Source organism: Triturus cristatus, chromosome 2_2, assembly GCF_964204655.1.
Source record: "Triturus cristatus chromosome 2_2, aTriCri1.1, whole genome shotgun sequence".
Classification (NCBI taxonomy): domain Eukaryota; kingdom Metazoa; phylum Chordata; class Amphibia; order Caudata; family Salamandridae; genus Triturus; species Triturus cristatus.
Genome location: NC_140582.1, coordinates 154,380,952 through 154,396,794, shown reverse-complemented (window position 1 = coordinate 154,396,794; position 15,843 = coordinate 154,380,952). Strand labels below are relative to the sequence as shown.

At 46.2% G+C, this 15,843-nt stretch overlaps 1 protein-coding gene across 2 annotated transcripts in view; it reads right to left on the bottom strand.

The window, feature by feature from the left end:
- CCSER1 (coiled-coil serine rich protein 1) overlaps nucleotides 1–10,112 on the bottom strand; it is a 2,282,720-nt gene extending 2,272,608 nt beyond the window's left edge. The window contains exon 1 of one of the 2 annotated variants that reach the window (XM_085641140.1): nucleotides 9,770–10,112. The gene's annotated coding sequence lies outside the window, so the exon portion shown is untranslated. Of the gene's footprint in view, nucleotides 1–9,605 lie in introns of both variants that reach the window. The other variant, XM_085641142.1, reaches the window with a different exon arrangement.
- Nucleotides 10,113–15,843: the final 5,731 nt, after the last annotated feature.

Genomic DNA, 15,843 nt, shown 5'->3' with positions numbered 1-15,843 from the left:
CAGTTCTTCAACTGGGGCTTAGAGTAGGAACACTCTAGGGGGATAGGGAGCCATCAGGCCTTATAGGTTCTTGCAGATCAGGTACCTCTCTTTAAAGTCTGCGTACCTGTTGATTGACAGTTGAGGTCGTGTTTTCTTGCAGTGCTCATCATGCTTAACAATATGGATGAAAGTAAAGATTAGACCTCACAACAGTTAAGTTCATATTTTATCTATGAACCCAGAGTAAGTCCTGCTATCGTAGTCAAAACATAACATTTTCTACATGGCATTAGAGCCGAGCTTTGCAGTGGAAGAGGCGTGTGCACAAGTCCATATTCCTCTAGGATATGTAGGGGAAAAAAACACCTTTGCTGGATTTACATATATGAATATTTGTTTGCAACTGATTACTATAAACCCAGGTGGACATTTAAAATTATGAGTGAAGCACGGGTGATGTTATTTAGGGACACATTCCCATTCCAGAAGCCTTCTACTTTATTATTATTACAAGGGGATCAAATCACTGGTTCGGACCAAACCAGACACATAAAGAGGGCTGGTGAGCAGGGCGATTGTCACAGAGGGCTACCCGCAAGAGTGGAGGTGGACGAGCCACTAAAAGCTTCAGCCAGACTAGAGCCTGAAACCTGGCCCAGCTCAAGGTCATCTTGGACTCTCGAGACCAAAGCAGGCAAAGATTTCAGGTGTTTTCTGCCTGTCACCCTGGCTCTAACATCATGCACCAACAATTAAAAACAAGGCCTAAACCTTCGGAGTTACAAATGAGAGAAAGAGGTAGCCATCTAATGGGTGGACTGCATAATGTGAAAACAGATTAACTGGGACCAATTCTGGCGTACCCACTATGAATACATTTTGTGATCCGAGGCAAATATTTTATTTTACATAGACTCTTTTTTCTTCATTATCGCGTATGAGAGTACCTTCCCATATTTGATTTCAAGGTGTATGCTGTACAAAAAAAATCTCCTGTTTAAAGGTGAAATGCTTCTGTATGTTAAAGAAATATTTGGGTTTTTTTTAAATAGACTTTCATATTTTCACATGATGCTTGTTGCATGATTTAAATGCCAACTATTGTGCTCGTACATAGACTCTTCCCTTAGCTCAGCTCTGGCATGGTTCATCCTGTTATTTTGTTGGCTCGCCCACCTCTCCAAAATAGATATAATCAAACTTAAAAAAAACTGAAGCAAAACATTGAAGTTTTGCTAGCTATCATGACTCAGTTTAAAAGATCTCCTTTGATAGAGCCTGTCATGCGCTCCATTGGCTCATTCCAATGCCACTGTTACAATGCAGGTCTTTAATACTACGCACACATGTTGTTTAATATCTTTTGTGGAGTAGTGCCAGGTTTGCAGTTAACCCCTTGAGTGCCCATGACGAGATGGTCTCGTCATGGGCCGCGGTTGCGCTGTGCCCATGACGAGACTATCTCGTCATGAGCCCCGCCCGCTAATGAAACGCCCGGCACAGGGCGTGGAAAGGGCGGGGCACTCAAGGGATTAAGGACAAATAACACAACCGTAAGACAGTTTAGTTTGCTTCGTAGTTGCTATATTCACTTGCAAATCCCACTGGTAATTCATTGAACACATACTTCCAATGGAATGACTCACTTTTTAATAGCTCCACTGCCGTATCTATGCATTTAAACTCTGGGAGAGTGGTTCTTGTTATCCTTTGGGAAACTCTAAAAGACAATTTTTATCATATTTTATGCAAACAAGTCCTATGACATGTTGCCTGGTATGTGGGCATATTTCAGTGTTGTACAGTGAGGATTCGTTTTGTTGAGAACCTGTATTAATTTTGCGGTGATTTCTTTGGAAATATTTATTTTATTGAGCAATATACAGATACACTTGGGATTAGTGGTGCAAATATGAAAAACAATCAATGCACCAGGGAGAAACAACAGAAATATACTGAGCAGAACAAAACTGCCACACAACAGGCTTGGAAGAAGTTCAGACCTTCACCATTATTTCATTATTGGATGGTGGCATGGTATATTATGTTGTGTTGTGCTATTTCCATTTTACAGAGCTGATTAATATTGTCATTGCTTTGTAGCACTTTCTCAATCTTGGTGCTCTTTGTGTGGGCCTGGCTGTTGCTATTGTTTGTTCTCCTTTTCAGTGAAAGGTACCACTGAAGGAGAAATGTCATGATACTTTAAAACGTCCACCGTGAGAATATCAGTAATGCATTAAAAAACATAGGCTGTTCCAGAAAAGGCGCGAATAACATGCAAAACTTTTGCCTCTCCTACATCTTCTCATTGTTTATTCCCAGAGCCTATTCCTTTCTCCATTTGTCAACAAATTGAGTTGTGGCTTCTTGGTGGGGGAAAGAACATCCTCCATGATAGATCAGCCTAAGCTTGATGTTTTATTTTAACCTATCTCACCAACAACTTTCTAAAATTGATATGTGAACTCTGCTTAGGTTTATGTGACCTTCTTTGTGCAAGTGGCAAGTCTTTGTTGCTTGTTGTGCAGAGGATTTGAGTCAAAATACACAGTAACATGTTAAAGGATACAATGAATTACTTCTGCAAGGAAGTGGGTAGGACTGAAAAATACATAGTTCAGTGCCTTCTTGCATAGTAAAGACTACAAATCTGTATATGTACATAGCTGAGACTGTATATTTAAGTGGGTTACAAAGAAGTTAATGTAGGTGCCATAGCTGGGTGGTGGTAGTTACAGTGACTCATTCCAGAAGGCATATGCTTTAAGTAGGTTGTGAAGGCAACGGTGATTGAAACCTTTTCTAGGTTTCCTATCTATTAACGGCAAAGCGATTAGATGGGCATGCATGAACTTTTATGGTTATTCAGTCACCTCAGTGTTTTTGCATAACGGAGAAAGTAGGTTCCTAGGTGTGACGGAGCCTGAAGTATAATGCAGAGATGGGTGTGTAAAGTAAAAAAGAACATCTTCAACATATTTCTGACGTTTTTTTCCCCAAAACTCTGCTATTGCCATTCATTTCACACATTTTGAAAGGTTTTTAAAAAACAAATTGCAAGAAAAATGTTATGCTAAAAGTAGCTTTATAGAAGAAAACTGCAAAAGAAAACACTTTTAGGACAAGGATTCTCCAGCCAGCTAGTTTTTGAATGAACATTTTTGTAAAAATGCTGTGCATGTGAAGTTGTTAAGTTGGTGACTTCTGCAAACTACGTACACTACACAAAGTGCAATATTTGCCAAGTTCACCAAACTACGAGGGGGAAGTATTAAAATACAGACACCCCTGCCTGTAAGGTCAGTTCCACTAAAGATCAGTCTATCTTGCCTGCAGTTTGATAGAAAAGTAATTTTGAGTAAACCACAGTCCCTGCTTATTTTGTGCAGGTAGATACAGGTGGTAGGCGCCAGCGCTCATTTTTGTGGACCAGAGATTATTTTCCATCAAAAGACATAATTTACCCATAGCAAGAGAGAGAAAGACAGAAAAAGGGAAAGGAGGAAGACAGACAGCTAAGTAAACTGTAACAAAAGGAGAAAGCAGAAATGAAAAGAACCTGCAAGAGTGAGATAAAGCGACAGTAAGTGCAGGGTGGTGAAAGAAAGAACCATGAGGTGAAATCAAAATTAGTCCTGTACAAAAATGGAGTGCTCAAGGAGTCCAAAAGTTTTTTTTGTACAATGTTCAAGAAGTTGATATTGAAGCATTTTCTAGATAACCATATCCGATGTAAAATACAGTCCTTCAAACATCCAATGAAGTAGCAGCAATGAAATTGTGTTTCCATCCAAAGTTTTATTTTATTGAATCATTCAGTTACAATCCAACATCAGCCCAGCCAACGCGTTTCGTCCCCCAAATGGGACTTCATCATGCTTTGATTCAGCTCATCTGATGAATCATCGTAAAAAGTATATATCAAGCTGTAGTCAAATTTCCTGTTTCTCAGTGGGTCCTGTGCTTATTGCAAAAACGAATGTGAAATCCCTTCCACATGACGCCCTCATGAGAAAACTTTGGATGGAAACACAATTTCAATGCTCCTACTTTACTGGATGTTTGAAGGACTGTATTTTACAAGGAGAAAGGTTCTCAAGAAAATGCTTCAATATCAACTTCTTAAAGTTCTACAAAACAGATTTTTGGGCTCCTTGAGCACTCCCTTTTTGTGCAGGATTTGTTTATTAGGTATGGTCTCAGAGCAGTAAGGCCATAGAGAGGTTGGCTGTTGTACGTGTTGTATATGTGCATTAACACCTGTGCTACTGTTCTTCTACCAATACTTCTTTTTCTAGTGGTTTCTGAAATCAAAACTAACTAGCCTGGGCATTCAGCACACAGCAGGCTCTTACTAAAAACGTTAGACAACTGTCCCTATTTGTTTTTTGTTTTACAAATTGTGCTACAAATTGTGCATGGCCCACTGGGAAAGTCTGAACATATGACATAAGGCAGTGGGTCTGAAGCAATTTTCAATTATGCCTTTTAATGTCCAGCACTACTGGAGTCCTTAACCAAATGTGAGATCACCCAGTTCTCACTCTTGACATAATGTTAGTAATGGGTGGCAACAGTGCCCACAACAGTGGGGGACCTGGAGTGGCAGTTCGGGGTGGACGGTTTCCTTGGGGAGCAGGGTCAAGACTGATTTGCATATGGCTGGCTCTAAACTGGAATGGAGTGGCGGGAAAAAAAATGATGGATTTATCCCAGATCTGTGACTGGGGTGAATGTTTGATTGGTTCAACATTCCGTCCAACATCTGTTCTTTTTGCTTTTGTTGCCTTAAGTGAGCGGGGTATGCCCAGACGTGGGTCCCGTGCTTGCTACGCAACCAGATTCAAACAATTCTGGCTGATGAGGGTGGATACCCCGAAACTAGTTCCAGGATGCTTGTTTCTGGTCTTTTTCAGATGAGACTGTTCCCATGGGGAGCAGGGTCAAGACTGAGTTGCATATGGCTGGGTCTAAACTTAAATGGCGTGGGGTGCAAAAATAAATGATGGATTTTACCCAGATCTGTGACTGGGGGTGAATGTTTGATTGGCTCAGCATTCCATCCATCATAGGGTCTTTTTATTTTTGTCGCACTTAGTGGTGAAGTGTATATCCAGGTGTGGGTCCTGTGTTCGCTACGCCACCAGATGCAAGCTACTCTCGCTGATGAGGGGTGATACCCCAAAACCGGTCACAGGATACTTATTTCTGGTCCAGGGAGGAAGTGTCCTGGCAGTTCAAAGCTCGACTGTTCCCATGGGAAGCAGCGTCAAGACTGATTTGCATTTGGATAGGTTTAAACTGGAATGGCATGGTGTGCAAAAAAAACCAATGGATTTAACCAAAATCGGTGACTGGGGCAAATGATTGATTGGTTCAGCATTCCGTCCAGCATCTGTTCTTTTTGCTGTTATGGCCCTCAGTGGCTACAGCAGGCTATTCCCGGCTGAGTGACAGTGATCTGTGATGGCCTGTTCAAGTGGTCTTTGTTCCACAGATTTATCGGAGAGGTGAGGTAATAGTGACATCCTGAGACTACAGTACACCACAGATTATAAACCTTTCAATCAGAGGAAACCGTTTCTGAGTTCATGCCAGAAAGGGGTACACAGTCATGCAAAGAAGGCTTTTGTGATACTATATAGAGGTTTAGATGCAATCCCATCAGCATCAATACCTTGTTCATTTCATGCGATCCAAAAAAATAAAAAACATGCCAAGAATTACATATTTTTTAAATCTCTCCTATCCTACTTCAATCATCCGCCTGAAACGTGCAAGATACACATTATGTAGAAGAGTAAGGTTCAGCAATTTCTTTACCTTTTTCAAGCCACTAATCTATAGAACCAACTCCCAGATTCTCTTTTATGCACTAAAGTTAATTGAGGAAGTCACTGGACTCTGAATTAGAAGCTATTCTCGATTCCCAAATTCAGGCCCAGATTTACTGACATTTTGAGTTATGAACGTTTTGGTGTAGCCACAAAGCAAAAAGGTAGTCACGATTTACAAAGCCATACCTGGGCTGTTTTGCGTCACCATGATTGACTTTGTTAAAAATAAGCAATGCAACACCTTCCCCTGCATCCCAATACAATGTGTCAGGTAGGCATTAGATGGGTGGAGCATAGGCGTTTATGTGCATCCACCCATGTATTTTGACCAAAACCCAGATTCACAAAAGCCAGTATACCTGGATGTGCGCCAAAATGGTGCGCCTACCCAAGAGAGGTGTAACAAGGAGAAATATCTTCATTCCTCCCCCGTTCCTTTATCTTTCCATGTATGAATTCTGCAGCACACTTACAAAGAGGAATATGTCTCTAAGCTTTGTTTTGCACTGGAAAGCATACATTTCTATGCAAAAGCAATCCTGCCTGTAACGCAGGCTCCCTTGTAATAATGCGCAAGAGTGCCTGCACTGGCGCTAGGCTGCCTGAATTGTGCCAGCACAAGGAGAGAACATAAGTGTGCCGCATCTCAGTAGTTATGGCTCTCTCCCTTTCACATAACGTAGTACTAGTTGCCTGAAAGGTTAATAAAACTGTGCCACAATCTGTAACATGCTCAGTCCGTTCGAATAGCCAGTTTTAGATACAGTCTAGCACCTATTGGTCGTATTTAGACCTCGTGGTCCTCAAAGGTATAGATCAGTTAGCATAGAATAACAAAATATAACAAAACAAAGCATAGCATCAAACAGTATTGCATAACTTCACAGGAATTCCGAAGTGGTTCCTGTCCAGTGACCTTTACACTTCCACACAGATCACATGATGTGATTTCACTCTTCTTAATCACTGACAGTCAGAACAAGGACTTAAGACAGTCAACAAAAATGGTCAACCATTAACCCCTTCCCCGCTCATGACGGAGCCGCTCCGTCATGAGCCACGGTTGCCGTGTGCTCATGACGGAGCGGTTCCGTCATGTCACGGCCGTTGGCGGCCGCTCCGCCTACGCGGCGCTGTTTCCCCGCCTGTGCGGGGGGACAACGCAACTGGGCGGAGTCATGACGGAACCGCTCCGTCATGAGCACAGCTCAACCGTGGCTCATGACGGAGTGGCTCCGTCATGAGCACAGCGCCACCGCGCTGCCCCCGCACCCCCCAGCGCTGCGGCGGAATTCCCGCCGCAGCGAAGGGGTTAAATACACAATTGGGAATGTATCACAGGCTATAACATATGAGGCAAACACGGGGTTCTGCCCATTAGAACAACTGCGGATGGGACAGCAAACATATTTATGTACAAGGGATCCCATGTGGCTCAAATCTTTCAATCCATTCAGCTTTGCTGACCCACAGACCTCAGACTAGTGTTAGATGCTATTACTCTATATAAGTTCAAAGTATTCAAAACACAGGCTGCAACTTGTGACGTAATGCTTTTTAACAAGGCTTAAACACGTTTCATGAATTCATTTTGACTTCTGTGCCATGCTCTCATCACATCACTGATACAAATTATATTAAAATTCCTGCCACCCATATAAAATGCCATCCTATATATTTCACTCAAAACCATAAATTATTCAAATTGTCTAATATCTTGGGAAGAACAATTAACACTCCAATGAGCTGTCCAGTTACCTAGACAAAGGAAAGGCCAGAGAGCACCAGCGACTGAAGCTATCTGTAACCTCAATATTACACTTTTCAAAGATGTACAGTCTCCATGTTAATGCAAACACATGCACGCATCATATCAAACACATAAGCTCCAATTAAGTGAGTATTTACTATCCTAACTCCACGCTCCCTGTGAAACTGGGGCAGGTTATACAACAGACCAAAGCAAATATAACTGCACTTTGAGTTTTTTGATACACTCACTTGAAAGTACCTAAACACACCCATTGGGCATGGTTAACATTGCGCGGTGGTCCCCCCAGAGATGGCGTTTGCTTGGCTTGGCCAGTGTTTACTCATAATCTAAGGACCAGCGGACTGTACAATGTGTTGAGAATGCCCACACACACAGACGTATGCACACAATACTCAGTGGGTTAACGCAAAATGATGCCCCCTCCTAGAATGTGTTGAGGGCCCCCTTTGCATCCCGTATCTCACAGTTACGCATTAGTCTTGGGCTGAATGGGGCACCTGAAGGTTTGGGGTCCCCTAGAAGGGTGACTCCCCCCTGCGCCGCATAGGTTTCAGGGGCCTGCGTTACAACCGACAATACCTACTTACACACAATTTATAAGTTAATGTTTTGATGGTTGCTGAATACATTGCGGAGAATTACTGTAAAGCAATCAATCATCACTAAAATTATAAATTCTTTTAAAATCAAGCTCCAAGCCAAATACTAATACAATTGCAACTTCGAGTATTTCAAGCATACCACGAGCAGGGCACTGTTTCTATCTGCACTCTGCAGACGCCCCCCCCCCATGCTGTCATTCTTGATCCAAGGGTCCAGATTAATTAGGATTTATTCCCCTCTGCTGCTCAACCAGCGACGACAGGCGCGTTGCCACGTGCGAGAATTCACAACACCGGAAAGTCAAATAAAACAAGGTGACCTTTTCCTTTTTTTACTAGCTCAATGTTTCATTAATTTGACACCGCGCCTGAGTGAAACAAACTCCGTAAATAACTGACGGCGGCTGGGATCATAATAGAAAAGGACTTTGGGGTTGCCGCAAGAAGGTAAAAGCAGCAGGTTTCCAATACAGACAAGTCTATACATGCAAAGTCCACACAGTGTGTCTCGCGCTCGTTTCTTGGGAGCTGTGCACGCACTGGGTATGCTACGCACATATGCGTTCTAGGCCAGGTGACTTACAATGAGAAGACACCACCGGCGAGCGCTTCCAGCACAGAGAACCACAGCAGCCCAGCAACTTCCGGCAATATCAGGCACTTCAGGGCCAGCAGGAACCGATACCTGGAGGCAGTGTCCAAGCACGCTCGCTGAAGCCCCCGCTACACCGCCCCGCTTTCCTCCTTTACCCTCTTGGGGACGAGCCCCGATGAAGGATACTTTTACAGGGAGCCCCTGTGACAGGACATAGGGGAGACAGTTACACACTGGGGTAACCTGTGCTCCGGCTGCAGCAGGGCACACATTCACACAGCTTCGAGGAAAACATTAATCAACACGCAAGCGAGGGAGAATACACCATAGGTATCACCTATAGGACAGTACAGCTGTGAAAAAAATGCACGCGACTCCTCCTCTAAATGCCATCATTTTTTTATATTAAAGGCAGTGGAACACAGCTGTTCAATGATGCGAATTGCCATTCAAATACGCGCAGTCTCACACCAGTCACACAGCACGCGGCTGGGGTTGTAGTGCTGACTGGTGGGCTCACGTGCAATGCGGTTTTTTTCTGGCTGCCTATCCTCGTTCATCACTTCCATTTCAGCGCTGCGCTCCCCCAGACACACAAACACACACATAGCTTCTTTGCTCCATGGCTGTGTCCATGCCCAAGCCACCTTAATCCCCACCACCTGCATACCCGGTGCCACGCTCTGGGTTCACAGGGGGCGCGTCCTTAGCCTGGCCTTTCCTTCTTGCCTCCTCAAAGGCTGCCAACTGCAAGTGGACAAGCACAGGAACGGTGCCAACCAGAGAAGGGGCAGGGGGCACTAACAATTTACCGGCAGCCAGTCGCTTCGCACTCGGAGGCCTGGATGTAAGCACGGGATTCAGAGTCAGCACAGCGTCACCTGCCTCCGCAACACAGAAGCAGCCGCAGTCACATCAATCACAGGAGACGCAGGAATCGGGAAATATCATACAAGCAGGAGAGACGCTGGGCTACCTTTCAGGGTTTCCTAGCTGTCAGATCCGGGTCCTTCTTCTCGCTTCCTTCTCCCTGCGGTCGCTGCTGATACGTCCTTCCTCCCAGCACAGAGACGCCTTATTTTGTAATCCAGTGGCCAGGAAGGGTCTCCATGACCCGCGCGCCCATCGGCCAGGTAGCACAGGAGGTGGGAGCCGGGGCAGGCTGGCAGCCGGTAGCACGGGCCGGCTATGTTTGAGGAGAACAGCGGAGGAGGAGGAGTCCCAGCACTAGTATGAGCGCGTGTGTATTTAGCTGCCACCTCACTGAAGGAGCTGCGCTTTCCCTTTCCGTCCTCTTCTCCTGGCTCCCTCTCTCCTCCTCCGCCGCCTCCTCTGCGTGTTGTGTCAGCTCCAGACGCCGCCCACAGCGCTCCCTCACACACGGCCTCTGACAGGAGAGAGGAAGCATGGGCCGCGCGCGGTGTTACAGTAAGGGCCAGGAGTACAGTAGAGTTCATGCTGCTGTCAGTGCAGGGACTCGGACAGTGTCAGTCTGCGGAGTATTCTAATGCAGGAACCTACGTTCCAGAGTGCGGATTCAAAGCTTAGGGACTTTGTGGGGTGAGTGGTACCTTCCCTTTTCCAGCAGCAGCATAACGTGCTATTGATTCAGTCTCCAACATCAAGACGTAGCAATTGCGTTAGTAAAACAGTCGACTTCAAAAAATAAATGTGCACTACGTACATCATGGACATTTAAGCTAGAAACAAAGCAATGATAACATTCACATATAGGCAGTGCTTTAAATGGGCCGGTACTCTCCGGTATGGAGTATCCGCACTTTTTTTTATTTTGAGAGGGAGAGTACCAGCTCATCTCAAAGAGAGAGATAATACTTTTAATTGGAAAGTACCTCACTTCTGAAAAACAAGCAGGTACTCTGGTACATAGTAAAGACAAGGACATGATGGACGGAGCACTGAAACTTTTTAGACACTCACCCCCAGTCACAGATCTGGGTTGGCAGGGCATGCCGAGACGTGGGCCCCTTGGTCAATTTGCCACTGCATTCAAGCTAGCCTGGCTGATGAGGGGGTGATACTCCATAACCGGTCCCAGGATGCTTTTTTCTGGTCCAGGAAAGACATGGCTTGGCAGTTCGGGCTGGACTGTTTCCATGAGGCACAGGGTCAAGGCTGATTTGCATATAGCTGTGTCTGAACTGGGGTGCTCAAAGTGAGTTAAAGAACGATGATGGATTCAACACAAATCTGTGACTGGGGGTGAGTGTTTGAAAGGTTTTAGCACTCTGTCCATCATCTCCTTGTGTTTGCTTTGTTTGCCCTAAGTTGGCGGGGTATGCCCAGACATGTGTCCCTTGCACACTTTGGCACTAGATTCAAACTAGCCTGGCTGATGAAAGGTGTTACCCGAAATCGGTCCCAGGATGCTTGTTAGACCTGGTGCCATTGGCGTGAGTCTCCCTTCCATTTTCACTCATTGCATCCTCTGTTTTTGATATGTTTTGCTGGTTTATATGCTTTGGGCGCTCTGCCACTGCTATTCAGTGCCACAGTGCAAGTGCTCCCTATTGTAAATTCATGATTGTTTCGTGACTCCATGATTGGTTTATTTGATTTACTTGTCAGACGTTAGTATAGTGCACCATGTGTGCCAAGGGTCTGTAAATCAAATGCTGCTAGTGGGCTTGCAGCACTGCTTGTGCCACCCACAGAAGCAGCCTGTAAAGTGTAACTCGGGCCTGACGGCCATGTCGACTTGACAAGTGCACCCACTTGCCAGTCCCTAAACATTCTTTTTTCTACATGTTAGTCACCCCTAAGGTAGGCCCAAGGGGAGGGTGCATTCTATGTAAAAGGTAGGACATGCCCTGATGTGTGTGGCGTGTCCTGATTGTGGATTACAGCCAATTTGGTTTTTCACTATTGCAAGGCTACCTGTCCCCACAGGCCAGAATGGGCAGTTTGATTATAACATCTTATAATCCTAACTGACCCAGGGAACATGGTAGAGATTCGAGTTTAGTATGCCTGAACTCAGAATGATAAAATACATCTTTTAGTGAAGTTTGTTTTAACATTCTGTGTTTAAAAATGCCACTTTTAGAAAGTAGGTATTTTCTTGCCTAACCATCCAGCTTGCCTCTGCTAGCTTGTGTATTGTATGTCTGGTGTTGTGAGTGACAGGGGCTGGGGGGCTCCAGGAGACAGGGTGAGTCAGCACTAGGCTGAATAGACCTATCTGCATGAGGAGTGGTGGGAGGAGTAGCACCTGGGCCTGAATAGGGCTGTGGCTGCCTTCCACAATGCTGGCTCCACCTCCTGGGGTGCGTCTGATGACCGTGGCCCACACTGACAAAGGAAGAAGGTGTGCACTGGCAGAATGCACCCAGAACTGGTTTGGACTAGGTACAGACACTCTCTGCCTTCAGAGACAAAGGATTTGCTAGTATAAATATTTGGGCCCAGACACCAAGACTTTAGATCACTTCTTGGAAATCAAGACAAACCTTTGCCAAGGAGAAGAACCAAGGGAGCTGCAAGAGTTTGGACTGCCCCTCTGCCAGTGTGCTGCTTGCTGGGTTTGGCCTGCAGTGGTTTCTTTATTGCCAAGGAAAGGAGAAGGAACTTTTAAGGAACTTTCATCATCTAGCAGAATATTTCTCCAAGGGCTTGAACTTGTGCTTGCCTCCTGCTGAAGTCTTAGGGACAAAAGACTTCACCACCAGCTCCCCCCTGAAATTCCTTGCTGGGAATTCTGTCTGCAGAAGCGTGCGTGTCGCTGGGAGCTGGAAGCGCGACTCAATGAGAAGAAGCGTGTCGCCGTCGCAGCTGTTGCCGTTGCATCGCCGGAGTAGGGTCTCACCGCCGCAGAGGCCACCGCCGCATCACCAAAGAAGCGTGTCTTCGTCGCAGCTGTTTGCTGTCGCATCACCGGAGAAGCGTGTCGCAGGGCATGTCGCGGCTCAGAAGTTTTTGAGGCGCCGCACGGCCATTGTGCGTGCACACATCGTCTTCACGTCGTCGCATCTCATCAAGGGCTCCATCTTATCGCATCGCACGGGATTGTCGCATCGCATCGAAACGCCATCTTGTCGCATCGCAACCGGAGCGCAGTACGAGAATCAACGCATCACCTCCTCTCTGGTAAGGAACAGACGCATCCCCTACTCTGCGCAAGCATTGAGGTGCAACGCATCGCCTCCCCTGAAGCAAGGAACCTACACAGCACCCTCCCTGCAAACCTTTTGTTTGTTTTGCGTTACGCATCCAAGGTACTTTTGTGAGAAACGTGTTGCATTTATCATCAACGTGAACTAAGCTACTTCTATCAACTTTAAGTCTATTTTGAGTACAGTATTGTGGATTTTTGTAGTTTGTGGTCTTGTGTTAAGTCTATATAAAGAATACTTATTTTTAAAAAACCTGTGTGGTGTCCATCTGTAGTGTTTTCACTGTATTACTGTATGTGTTCACAAATGCCTAACACACTTCCTCTGAGATAAGCCTGTCTGCTGGTGCCAAGCTACCAAGGGGGTGAGCAGGGATTATCCAGGAGTGTAATCCCCTTTCCCTGATTTAGAAGCAAGGGTCCCTATTTGGTCAAAGGTATATGCCATTGCCAACTAGGGACACCCAGTTTTAACAATGCTTGTTTCGGGTCCAGGGAAGATATGGCTTGGCAATTCGGACTGGACTGTTCCCATGAGGCACAGGGTCAAGACTGATTTGCTTATAGCTGTGCTTGAACCTGAGTGGCGAAGTGAGCTAAATGAGGATGATGGATTCAACCCAGATCTGTGACTGTGGGTGAGTGTTTGAAAAGTTTCTGCACTCTGTCCATCAACACCTTGTGTTTGCTTTGTTCGCACTAAGTTGGCAGGGTATGCCGAGACGTGGGTCCCTTGCTCACTTTGCCACTGGATTCAAGCTAGCCTGGCTGATGAGGGGTGTTACCCAGAAACCGGTCCCAGGATGCTTGTTTCCGGTCCAGGGAAGACATGGCTTGGCAGTTAAGGCTGCACTGTTCCCATGAGGCACAGGGTCAAGACTGATTTGCATATAGCTGTGTCTGAACTGGGGTGGCGAAGTGAGCTAAAGAAGGATGATGGATTCAACCCAGATCCGTGACTGGAGGGGAATGTTTGAAAACTTTCAGCACTCTGTCCATCATCTCCTTGTGTTTGCTTTGGCCGCCCAAAGTTGGCAGGGCATGCCCAGACATGGGTCCCCTGCTCACTTTGCCACTGGATTCAAGCCAGCCTGGCTGATGAGGGATGCTACCCAGAAACCGGTCCCAGGATGCTTGTTTCCATTCCAGAGAAGACGTGGCTTGCCAGTTTGGGCTGCACTGTTCTCATGAGGCACAGCGTTAAGACTGATTTGCATATAGCTGTTGTAGGAAAGCAGGATCTGCTTCTTATGGTTACCCCCACTTTTTGCTTGATGTCTCACTATTTTTGTCTAGTATGACTGTTAATCAGGACCCCAGTCTATCTGCTTTCTCCCTTAAATTGACACACATGTACTTTGGTACACTACAGATTGGATACTGGGGTGCCCTTGTCAGTCCCTAGTATATGGTAGAAAGATACCCAGAGCATAGGTACCCCAGAGGCCTCCCATGGGCTGAAGCATGTATTTTGCCACCCATGAGAGGCCATGCAACTCTAGGTCTGCTACTGCAGCCTGTGTAAGATGGTGCTTGCACCACTTACTTTAGATATAGGTTCACTATATCTATTGGTCACTACACTTAAAACGTATAAGCAACCCCTATAGCAGGCCTTAACAATCCTGAAGGCAGGGTGCTGGGTTTTATGTGAGAGGGTGCCCCTGCATGTTCAGAGCCCTTCTGCAGCCTTCGGAGACCATTCTCCTGGGATGTCTGTGACTCAGCCGGACATATAGGTAGAGGTGCATTATAACCTCGCGGTAAATGCTATCTCGAAAACGGCTGCATAGAAACATATCATGTTTGGTATCAAACACCTTGGAATCATACCTCCACACCAGTAACTGGTGAGAGAGGTTTGATTCCACCCTTCAGAAGCGAGCTTTGTGGGGTCACTGGTCTAACTGGTGCCAGCCTTCTCGACCCGGGCAGCACAAAATGGATGCTGCCAACCAGAGACACCTTTCTGCCCTCCTGCTGCTGAGCCAATCTCGAGCAGAGGAAGGTAGCACAATAGTCATCCTGTCACAGGGAGGCGTGACCCCCTCCCAGACATGATTTAGTGTTTTGGGGCTGGGTGTGTGCACTCTGAGAGTGCCTGAAAGTCTGCACTGGGGGCAAATTTGGTGTCCCTGTGCGTAGTCCAGCTCAAACCAGTTCTGGGAGCCATTGGCTCCTGCTCTGGTGCGAAATTGGACAAAGGACATGGGTGTAACCACCCCTCTGTCCTGACCCTCTACTAGGAGGGTCCCCTGAATCTGTCCAACCCTCTCCCTTGGGTACAAAAGGGCTTACCAGGCTGTAAGACTTTAAAGTTTACGTGGACAAGTTTGTACAAGAAGAAACCACCGACCTTTGACTGTCAGGACACTCCCCCTTTCCGTCCGAAGCTTAGTTTGTGCTTTTTGCTCCATACAGGCTCCTTGTAGGGCCTGTGGTGCACTTAAGACAACTGAAGAATCTCCCTTGGAGTGAAGGAGTCACTCCCCTGCATTTGCAAGGGCCCCTAACAGCAAATGCCTGGTCTGCTGGTCCTGATCTCCTGCAGACTCCGAAGATCTCAGCGACACAGGAGGTGGGTTTCTGAGGGTCCCTGAGGTGGATCTGCCCTCTCACGAGTTTGAGGCCAGTATCCCTCGTGGAGACTGCATAACCCGAACCCCTGTGCACCCAGTCCATTTGCAGTTGCATATGCTTGTTGGCGATTCCCGCGCTTCTGCATTGGACTCCATGTAGTCCTGACCCTGAGCAGTAGTTGCACCAAAGAACTCCGGCTTCCTCACACCGAGTGCTCCGTGTGCTTTGCAATCTTCCTCGAGGTCACCTCGTGACTCCTGGTCATTCGGCCTGTGGGTCCTCTTGAGGGTCATCTTGATTTCTCGTGGGGTTTTCTGGTTGCTCAAGACGTACCCTGA